At 45.4% G+C, this 11,521-nt stretch overlaps 1 long non-coding RNA gene across 1 annotated transcript; it reads left to right on the top strand.

Moving 5' to 3' along the window:
* Nucleotides 1-7,845: 7,845 nt before the first annotated feature.
* Nucleotides 7,846-8,533, top strand: LOC134220835 (uncharacterized). Its single transcript, XR_009982075.1, has 4 exons — nucleotides 7,846-8,039; nucleotides 8,097-8,191; nucleotides 8,247-8,357; nucleotides 8,420-8,533. It is a non-coding gene; the product is annotated as an uncharacterized LOC134220835 (long non-coding RNA).
* Nucleotides 8,534-11,521: the final 2,988 nt, after the last annotated feature.

The following is an 11,521-nucleotide window of genomic DNA, read 5'->3' as shown; positions in this document are numbered from 1 at the left end:
GAGCGTGCGGCCGATTAATATGAATGAATTTTACTACTGGAGGATATAAACAACCAGCATTTGGCACCAATACATTACCAGTTTTCTACTTCCATGTCTAGTTGCTAAAGGGAGCAATCTCATTGCTAATAATAGAAATTGCTATGCCAATAGAAGAAACGTTGACCTGTTACTTTATATTAAATTTACTGAGTTTGAGGTAAAAGCTGTTATATTTAGTGAACGCCAATCATCAAAGAAAGAGCATACAAATGTATACCAGTTGAACTATACCTGTGTTTTAGTGTATTTATTCATTATTTTTATCATTCTATTTGGCGAATGTCTTAGACTGCCAAGAATAGGTATTTTCCCCTAGTTGATCCAAGAAGATAGCGACCATCCCCGGAAATACCACCACACCACCACTATCGTGCGGTGTTTGATGCAAAAACAGACCAAAGCAGAATGACCGTTTGTCGATGCGCTGTTTTTATAGTTCTAGTCCTCGCGCGATTCGAAAGGAAGTGCCATAATCACGGGATCCGTTGCTCCCTTCGTCGAACTGCGTGATCGCCCGTGTCCCATTTTTTCAATTAAGGCAAATCAGGTTCAGGCACGGCCGGCCCGGGCTGCACACCCTGAGTGATTAAATGTTCAAAAGACATAAATAACTGGATGGTCTTCCTTCTTCGATGAGCGGCCGCGGCCAAAGTGACCGCGCGGCGCGCACGGCTGTCCTCGTCCGCGTTTACATACAATTTGTGAGTGAAGGGGCATGTTAATTTAATTAAGAGTCCAGCGCATAAAACAACGAGCGGGATATGCGTGGTGGACGGCTTGGTTAGGGGCAGAAAGGCAAGCAGCCAGCGGTTGTCTCAGATGATGAAGAATTTGGTTTTAGGATGTGAGTACGGTTTTGTGTTAATTCACTAAGATGAAGGGCCGACGCAATTGAATTTTGGGTATATTCCATATGTATTGGATTGAATTTCTTTAGCAATGATAAGCATCTTCGTTTTGAATGCTTTCTTAATATATACTTTATTGCTTTTTGGAATATCCTTCCTGCGTTGGTGAATAACACCGTTTTGGTTCGTATTCCAAACAGGGCTCATACTTTGAGTTCCTTTTTGATTTTTGCAACACACGTTTGCTTTTTATTCAATACAATTGTTCCATCGGACCTTGAGTTCCTTTGTAATATTGATTTTTTATACTACCTACCACCCAGGTCCATCAAAATGGGTCACCACAATCATTTATTACTCAGCGTTCGAAAAAGAGAAGCTTTGGAAAAATTGCGCTATTTTATGGTGAGTTTCATAAATTGACCACTTCTACGGATGTTCCAGATCTTCTGGAGGACCTCTGGTGGCTACTCAAGTTAATCACAATGGGTCGCCATAATCATTTGTTACTCAGCGTTCGAAAATGGAAAACTTTGAAAAAAAAAACGCGCTTTTCCATGATAACTTACATGCATTGACCACTTTTACGGACGTTCCAGATCGTCCTGAGGGACACCAGACCGTGAAATAACCAGAAATTGCGTTGATCCATGGAAATGGACAAGAAATACATTCAATTGGGATTATTGCTACGCAAACTCATGAACATTTTTAAAATCACCGTCACTCTTGACGTAGGAATTACGTCTTTCTTTATACTGGGTGTCATTTAGATTTTCGGAAATCAAGAGCGTTACGCTGAAAGGGAAGATTTCGAACGTTATTATTATTATTTATTCAGACTAAGGCCGAAGTGGCCTGTGCGGTATATAAGAGTCTTCTCTATTCGGCTCGGTCCATGGCTACACGTCGCCAACCACACAGTCTACGGTGGGTCCGCAAGTCATCTTCCACCTGATCGATCCACCTTGCCCGCTGCGCACCTCGCCTTCTTGTGCCCGTCGGATCGTTGTCGAGAACCATTTTCACCGGGTTACTGTCCGACATTGTTACATGAGCCCATGTCCCATTAGTATTTAATTAAAGTGAAAATAAAATTATATGTACTTTGGTTTTGTAGTTAGGAGTTAGATTTAATAGATTGATGTTGATGTTAGATTGAAATTTATTGATTTGTATCTGCCTATTTAAACGCCGTTTGCTACCAAATCGATTGGAGCCCCACCACCAAATACAGAACTACGGTTGGTACGCGGGTGGCTACGGAAATCGCCGAAAAGAAAGAAGGGAGAAAAGAAGATGATAATTTTGTTCGGGATGTGGGGCCGCAGGCCCAGTGCGGAGTATCTTTCGTGCCAAAACCAGTGAACGACACACACGGAGCTCGTGCGATTCCCTCTAACACGTTCTGGAGGATATATTGTAGAGTGCTCGGTGAAAAGTGGCCGGGTAGTAAATCTAGCCCAGTGGTGCCCAGTGAAGAATTCGAGATCGGTTAAGTGTTCCGTGAAATTACCCTCCAAAACTAGCGGGTGGACGAGTGTGTTTCTTATCCCCGTTTATGCACGCTTAATGGGACTGTTGTGTGGTGTGTTACGGCAGAGTGCACTGTAGGAATAGTGAATTCCCGCCTAATGCGAATCGGGACAACAGATTGGGAGAAAAACCCCATGGTGCGCGTTTCGACATTACGTTAACGTCCGTCTAGACCATACCCGAAAACGTGACTGATCCGTGAAAGTGACACTGTTCCGGTGAATTCTCAAACGGAGACGCGGGTACCACGTCCCGACGCGAGTGTATGTTGAGTGCCTGAAATATTTGTCCTACCCCGACGCCCGTACAACGAGTATTCCTTATCGCCACCCAATATCCACCGGCGGTGAGCAGAGCGACGGCGCGGGCCCAACCTAATCTTAACTCTCCTATGTCAGAGTAGGCAGCCCCTGAGGAAAGGTAAGTGGCATGCTCCTCTATTGTTATATTTGGCGCCCTAACGAAAAAGTCACTTTCGGATTCGAGAGTTAATTTTTCGTTGGATAAGGGGGAGATCTTTCAGGTGTTGGAAAAAAAGAAAATCAAAAAAAAATATAACTCTCTAAACCAACATGTTTTTTCCTATTTCATCACCCATGCGCTCGATTATCATTTAGCCATAAGAACAATTGATATCGTTCGGTAAAGGTTAGGCAAAACGTGGCGATAGAGGTGTTATTGCTTAGGTACATAGCTCGGATGATAGGCCTAGCACATGATCGGTTGATAGGCCAATTCTGATGAATTACGTTTAACTTTTGTTCTCTTTCGCATGCAGACTTTCTGTGTTATCTATTGTTATCGGTGAAAGCGTACACGGTATAGCGTGGTAGTAAATTGTATCACTTTTGGATTTATTGATTTTATTTGTTAATATTGTACTGTGTTCCTAGCACAATTCAGCAATGTCGCTGGACCAAGAGTATCTTGTTGGGATGTGTGCCACATACCTAACGGAAGAAGAGATATTTTTTGAGCTTGAGATTCGAGACCTACTAGAAAGGGGTCGAAGCTTGAGCGTGAACCGCAGAAAGTTGAAAAACGCTTTGCGGGAAGAAGTGAATGGTAAAATTCGTATTTTTGGTTATCGTCGAGATCCAGATGTGGAAATTAAAACTTGTAAGGATAGGTTTGGGAGGATTATACATGATTTAGCAGATGCCTCTTTGGATAAACTTATGTCAAAAACGGGAATATTGCATCTTTACCACCGACTAAAACTTTTTAGAAAAACTTACGGTACAGGTAGTTTAGCGAATGAAGCCAATTGGTTGTTTTCGAAGATAATTCAAACGTACATGGATTATTTTGATAAACATGTGTTACGTTCTTCTTTTACTCAAACTCCTCAGCAAACAGCAGAAATCGATTTGCATGGAGCCGCGAGTCTCGAAGCTCAAGCAGAGGCTTCGTCGCATGATTTGATTTATCTGGGACAATCCGTAGCTTCACTATCCATTTCGACAGGAGCTATCCCAAGAAATTCTGTTGCTTATTCGACTCCATGTCACTCAAATACTACTTTGTCATCGACCGCGGAATTGGATCCGATAATTTCGCAAATAATCGCTTCGACGTCGGTATCGTGTGTTGAAACTACAGTATCGAATAGTACTCCAGTTGTTACAAATTCGTTATCGAATGCAGTACAGCTCACATGGGCGACGCCGAGTTATCGAGTAGCATCGCGAGTGCATAGTGCAAGGCAGGTTCGGTTCGATACAGGGCGCGATATTCCGATAAGTGAAGCCGAATTAAATGGTTCGACAACAAACGCGAGTATACAATGGGACTGGCAAAATGGAGTGGTTGCGGCAAGCGGCTCAACACAAACGACCGCCGGAAACTTGCAGTACGGAAATAGTTATACTCCGGTTCAGACGGCGTTTACAACCGGACCACCCAGCATACCTGAAACCAGGCGATTAACCGTAAATTCGGATGTGTACGAAATTCCTGTGTCCTCTCAATGGTCTGATCCATATGATTTTCCTCGCCAAATGCCTGCAGTCTCGCAGCCCAATCCATATTTGGTCCCACGATTCACACCCAGCAGCCCTTTCTCAACAAACCCATTTCAGGCTCATACCCAAACTCCATACCAATCATCGGCTCCTTACGTTGGGTCGAACTATCCGCCGAACACTCAATCCATACACCGATCCGATGCTTCTCATCCTAGGTTTGATCCGCCAGAGGCGGACTTGCTTGGATTGGATCTTCGCAGAACACCGATTCGGAACACGAACCCAAACCCCTATCACAATAGGACCAGAGATAATCGCGATCCAATCCTCGAACATGTCCCTCTGCAGAATGTTAGGCCCCATTCGCCGGTTCCTTCACCTTGTCTTAATCCTTATCAAGACTTCGATTTTAATCCGGTGGCCAATCGTACCAAAACTATTCCGGTTGTCAAATGGCCAATGAAGTATGCTGGGGACGATCGTGGCACCGGACTGAACAGTTTCCTGTGGGAGGTTAATGATTGGACCAAATCCGAGCAAGTGGCAGAACCGGAGTTGTTGAGGTCATTTGGAAACCTATTGACGGGTAAGGCCAAGATGTGGTTTACAAGTAACAAACATCGATTCACAACCTATTCAGAACTGATCGACAGTTTGAAGGCGACTTTCCGGCACCCGGATCTGGATCATTATTTATTAATGGAGATCCACCAAAGACGACAACAAAAAATGAATCATTTTTGGAGTTTTTCCTGGAAGTGGAAAGAAAATTCAAAAGATTGTCCAATCCTGTGTCGGAAGTGGAAGTGGTCCAGGCCGTACGCAGGAACATGCGTGCCGAGTACAAACGAGCTCTAATTGGAAGAGAATTTTATGATCTTTTCTCTTTACAAATGGCAGGACAAGAAGTTGACGCGACGAACACCTATATGTTTTCGAAACCGCAAGCCCAGACTAACGCAGTCAACGTAGCAGGAAAACCTCCGATATTTAACAATCAGATTAGAAGTGGTGGACAGTCGTTCCAGAAGTTTGCTAAGGGCCCTAACCAACGAAATAATCAACCTCGAAAACCCGATTCTGGATCCGACCATACTTCCTCGAGCAAACCTTCATTCCAAAGGGATCGACCACGTGTCAACCCGACCGATAAGCTGCCGGCGAAGTCCAAGCCGGAGAAGGATCAATCAGGTGATTCGGAAGCAACTAGTAATCCAAAGGCCGAAGTAAGCAAAGGAGTGGAAACGCAACTCCGAACTCATATACCCCTCAACGACAAGTTTATTTGTTTTAACTGCAGAAGTCAGCAGCATTTGACTGATCAGTGCTCTCAATCATACAAAGTACATTGCCAAGTGTGCGGGTTCCAAGGATTCCCCACCCATCGTTGCCCGTTTTGCTCAAAAAACGGACAGCGCCGGAAGGACTAGAGTCCTTCCAATCAAATGTCTCTACTGATTCAAAAGTTCTCTCCATTGACGATACGCTTACCGCATTCGGATATGAAGAGTCAAACAACAGTCAAGATGAGCATTCAGCAGATGTCTCGGCTGTGTTAACAACAATCGCAGATAACCGACCGTACATAACGCCAACAATTTTCGGTGTATCAATCCGCACGCTTTTAGATTGCGGAAGTCAGAAAACTCTCATTTCCGCAAGAAAGGTTTCCCTTTGGAAAGGTCCTAAAACTAAGGTTCTCCCGAGTAATCTAACTCTCACTAGTGCCTCCGGAGATACTCTTACCGTGTTAGGATGCATTTATCTACCTTACAAATTCGGCGATAAAATCAAAATCGTAGAGACCACCATTATCGAGGACCTTCCTGTAGATTGTATTGCCGGAATGGACTTTTTCTCTGCTTTTGATCTTCACATCTCGCAGGGGTCAGACATTCTGTTCCTTGTAGATGTGGATGAGAACACGAACAGTAACCCACCTGAACTTGTTGAGCTCAGCTCCAAGCAGGAAGCGGCACTGGAAAACGTTAAGCAGAAGTTCAAACCAGCTATGTCAGACCAGCTCGAGATTACCTCGCTGGTCCAACACTCTATACAACTGACGGAGGAATTTAAAGATTCTTCGCCAATACGGGTATCGCCATTCCCGTTTTCACCGGCTATAAGCCGGGCCTTGAACGAGGAAATAGACCGATTACTTCGTCTGGGAATCATTGAAGAGTCATCTTCGGAATGGGCTCTGAATGCGGTCCCAATCAAAAAGCCTAATGGCACTGTCCGTTTATGTCTGGACGCGCGTAAGCTTAACGCCCGTACTAAACGTGACAGTTATCCGTTAGCGCACATCGGTCGTATATTAGGACGATTGGGCAAGACTAGATATTTAAGCACAATTGATTTGAAGGACGCTTTTCTTCAAATACCTTTGAGCGAAGAATCTAAGCCTCTTACCGCGTTCTGTATCCAAGGACGTGGAATGTTCCAATATACCCGTCTCCCATTTGGTCTGACTAACAGTCCGGCTACTTTATCTAGGTTGATGGACAAGATCCTCGGGGCTGGAGAGCTAGAGCCGTGGGTGTTTGTCTATTTAGATGACATCATAGTGGCCAGTGACAGCTTCGAGGAACATGTCCGTCTCCTGGAAGAAGTCGCGAGAAGGTTAAGTGAGGCTAATCTATCGATTAACCTTGAAAAGTCTAAGTTTTGCCGATCCGAAGTGCCGTTTCTCGGATACTTGCTGTCTTGCGATGGACTCCGACCCGACCCTTCGAAGGTTCAAGGAATTTTGGACTTCGAAGCACCGCGTACCATCCGACAAGTCCGACGCTTTCTCGGAATCTATTACCGGCGCTTCATTTCCGACTTCAGCACGCTCTCAGCGCCAATCTCGGATCTTTTGGCAGGAAAGCCCAAGACTGTGCGTTGGTCCAAAGAAGCGGACGAAGCATTCCGAGCGATCAAAGAACGGTTGATCGCCGCTCCCATTCTTTCAAACCCCGATTTTGAGATAGAGTTGTAACGTTTAGTCTGTATGAAACGGTATAATTAGCATAAGGATAAACATTTGTTATTAGACATTGTAAATAAAACAAAAGTTCAGCAACACAACCAACTGCTCCGGGCTTGTCATGTTGAAAACCCCTGAAAGCATAACCATCAATCACTTCATCAGTCTGACTGAAAATACATCGCTGTTGTCCATACTCCACCGCTACCGTTTTCAACATATGTGCACACACATGCGAAGAAAGTTGGAACCTTGCTATAAGCGAACGAAGAGGAGAAGAGTTCGTAAAATCATCGCAGCCAAATTCATACACACACATCGTCACGTCGCTCTCACCTCTCTGTCATGACATCGAGACTCTCCGAAACAACGTCGCTTTAGAAGGCTCCGCTACCGCGTGAATACCATTACACTCACACGACAGCTCCAGCAAGCCAATCTTGACTTGGCACAATTAGTGCTCACGGGTCGCTCGGTCGCGTCGAACGACGAAGAAAGTTTGCGCAACCGTTGCATAGAGCGTGCTTTACGACAGAGCGTAGGAAAGCTTCGGTTTTCGGTAATTCGGTTTGGGAATATTCCTCCGCGGTATTGAAAGTGGCCAAAATAACAAAATCGGAACACAAAACCAGCAGAAAAGCACAGCATTGTAATTTCGGAAGCGTGCCAAGCTGGGTAAGTTCAATCGAGACAAAGATGGCCTCCACATGTACTCTATGGTTTCGCTTACAGAAGTGGTCGCCATTGTCGATGCGCTAGAAAATTGACTTCCACATCGCTGGCTGAAGGAAGGTGGTTTCCCGGGGGAATATACCGAAATACCGACGGTGAGTGCGACATTCCTTAACTTGCAACCGTGGCTTTATTAGAGTATGTTCCTAGATAAGCACGAAATAAGATCGACACGTGTCCGTGCAGCATTCGGATCGATCGCCATATTGGATTGGCACCCCGTGAAAGCAACGAGCACAACGGTTGCGAGAAGTTTACATGGTGAGTGGAACCACAGAGCCAAATCATTTGGCGTGATGCTAATCAAATTACGTTTGGTTTAGAAGATTGATCCCTACTTCGAGGAGACCGACGCGAGCCTGAACTCACACCGAGTGGCATTGGAGTGGGTCGCGTAGGAAGAGCGTGCGGAGTCATCAAAAAACCCCTACATAGGGTGAGTTGAGCGTTTGTCATGGTGGTGAGCAACCACTAACGTATCGAACGACAGTGTTTTTTTTCCTTTTAGTGGTTTCATTCCGGCGACCCAGCAAGCGTTTTTCGTCGTAGCGATTGTCCCCAGAGGCGGTGTCAAGACGGAAGATTGGGTGCACCGACGTCTCGGACGCTGACATGGCACGGCGACCAGAGGCCGACGACAGGCGTGACAGGTCCCTCGGCCTAGTCAGACCCGACGCACCTAAGGATTCGGAGTTTTGCTACGGTGGCGGACACGATGGGTGTCGACTGTGTATGTGATTGTGTGGAGTGAACGACCAGAACCCCGAGGATTGTTGCAGAGCTGGCGTGCGTCATGATCAGGTGGTTGAGCATCGATGTTGCTTGAGTGGAGGGCTCGTGAGTACACTCTGAAGATTAGTTTTAAGTGCAAACTATTATATGCACGCCGAGAGCGTCATTGATAAGTGATAGGGCAAGAGAATAGGAGGAGGCCAGAAGGGCCAGGCATATACAATGTGTAAATAAATAATGTAAACTAAAAGTTGGGTTTTGCGCTTTTTGACTCGAGCCACCGGAGCCGGTGTAGGTTCTCATTCCCCCTACACGGCCACTCGTATCACTGGCGCCCAACTGAATATCCCACGTAGTTACCGTTACAAATTAGTTAAATCTAGCGGCTTTTTGTGATTTGTGGATATTTTAACTCACACGAAGTGGGTAGAGCATATATGGTTGGTTAGGATTATTACTTGATAAGCAAATTAAATATGGACTTAACACATTTAACTAACGAGGAGATTGACTACGAATTAGCACTTCGTTTCGTAGTCAACCTCGGGCCTTGTACACACCGAAACAAGGTCTTAAAGCTAAAAGATCTCATGGCACAAGAAGATCAACTCCATGAACCAGCATGTCGTAGCTCAGAACACGTAATCAGCTCGACATCGAATTTAGAAACTTGTCAGCTCAGAATCGGAGAGCTTAGAAAGCTGGTGGATGACGCAGTCCAAAGTAAGGACACCTTTGCCATCGCTCAATTACGCTCGCGTCTCTTTCATTATAAAACCAGGTTGGAAATCGTTCAACCTCTCGCGGCTTTCGTGAGCATAAAAGATACATTATGCTCGCTTGTCAAAGTGCTAATAGACGAAGTGGAGTGTGCATTAACACATTACGAGAAGCGAACAGATCGCGGTGAGAGTGCAGTATTAGTGCCAGTTCTACAAGAAGAAAGGAGTCAGAAGGAGGCAGACAACGGGAATCGCTACCCAGTGCAACAGAAAAACTCTAACGAAGCGTATTCGCCCTTAGGAATGGAAAACAATTTTCACCAGCAAAACATCGAATCCACAACCCCAATCGACCCTGGTTTTGCAGGAGCAGCACAAGACGAAATGCCATATGAAGAAGGAAGTTTCAGTAACAGGAGAAACACAGTCGGGATTCCACCACCAAGAGTGAACGGAGCTCCCGGAGACAAAAGCAACCAGAATTCACACAATACCAGAATTAGAGAAGATTACGAGCCTCATTTGTCGGCAACTAGTTCCCCACTAGCCGTAGGTCGAGGAAGAGGATTAACGATAGGAGGCTTACAAGATGCGCGTTTCAACGTCAACGGCAGGGGAAGAGCGATGCAGAGAGCGGATGCGGTGCAACACGAGAACGAAAGCATACAGAACGTGAACAACGACCTTACATTCCGAAACATCATCTCCAATAATGCAAGCCTTTATGCAGATCTGGTGGAACGGTTAGCACGGAGGGAACGACGAGAAAGAACACCACGGACAGAGCGATGGGAAGATAGAAGAATGATGAAAGCAGTTCACAACTGGCCTTTCAAATTCCGGGGAGAGAAGGACACCACGTCGCTTAACATCTTCCTGGACCGGGTAGAAACCTTTGCTGGATCGGAAGGGATGAACGACGAAACATTGCTGTCTTCTATCAAACATCTACTACAAGATGATGCCCTGGATTGGTACGCTCGGGCCATGTCTCAACGCCGGCTTTATTCCTGGCAAAACTTCAAAAATGAAATCCGGAGGGAATTCCTACCTAGCGGATACGCTCAAATACTTCGACTAGAAGCCAGCTTCCGCTTCCAAGGACAAACTGAATCTTTTGCCAAATTTTACCGGGACATTGCTGCACTCTTTCGCTTCATCGCACCACCAATGACTGAGGAGGAAAAGTTCTTCATCGTCAAGAAAAACATGAACGCCGACTACGCGGCGATAGTTACGGCAGCACGTCCGAGAGATCTCCAAGACATGGTCGAAGTGTGCACAAGCTATGACGAAACCAGAATGCTGCTACATCGACAAAGAAGAATTCCAGTTCCACATACTACCCTGCTAGAACCAAATTTTGCGACGCCAGGAAATTCCGCAAGGACATTCGTCCAATCACAGCCTCCAAGATATCCAAAAGTGAATGCATTGGAACGCGCCGAGAGAAACGAAGATCAATCCACGGTGCCATACATTACCAATTCCGAAGAAGGCGCAGGTTACGACGAAGAAGACGAAAAAGAAGAGCCTGGTAAGCTCTACCCATGATTGCATGAACAAGATCAGCTGTTGCCTTGAGTAAAGTGTTAGAAAGTGTAAACTGAGATGAACTGAGCATATGATTGGAATTCCCACGATAGAGGACAGTAACTGTTTTTGAACACGTTTGATAAAAGTGGATGTTATGAGGAAATCCAATCTCAGAGTGGATTGGTGCGTCTCTGAGTGGACGTTCGATCCGGGTGGATCACATGGAAGAAATCCAATCTCAGAATGGATTGGTGCGTCTCTGAGTGGACGTTCGATCCGGGTGGATCACATGGAAGAAATCCAATCTCAGAGTGAATTGGTGCGTCTCTGAGAGGACTTTGACCCGGATGGATCTTATAGAAGCAAATGAACAAGATCAGCTTTTGCTTTGAGTACAGTGTTAGAAAGTGTAAACTGAGATGAACTTAAAATATT

Source organism: Armigeres subalbatus, chromosome 3, assembly GCF_024139115.2.
Source record: "Armigeres subalbatus isolate Guangzhou_Male chromosome 3, GZ_Asu_2, whole genome shotgun sequence".
NCBI lineage: Eukaryota > Metazoa > Arthropoda > Insecta > Diptera > Culicidae > Armigeres > Armigeres subalbatus.
This window is presented reverse-complemented; position numbering and strand designations above follow the sequence as displayed.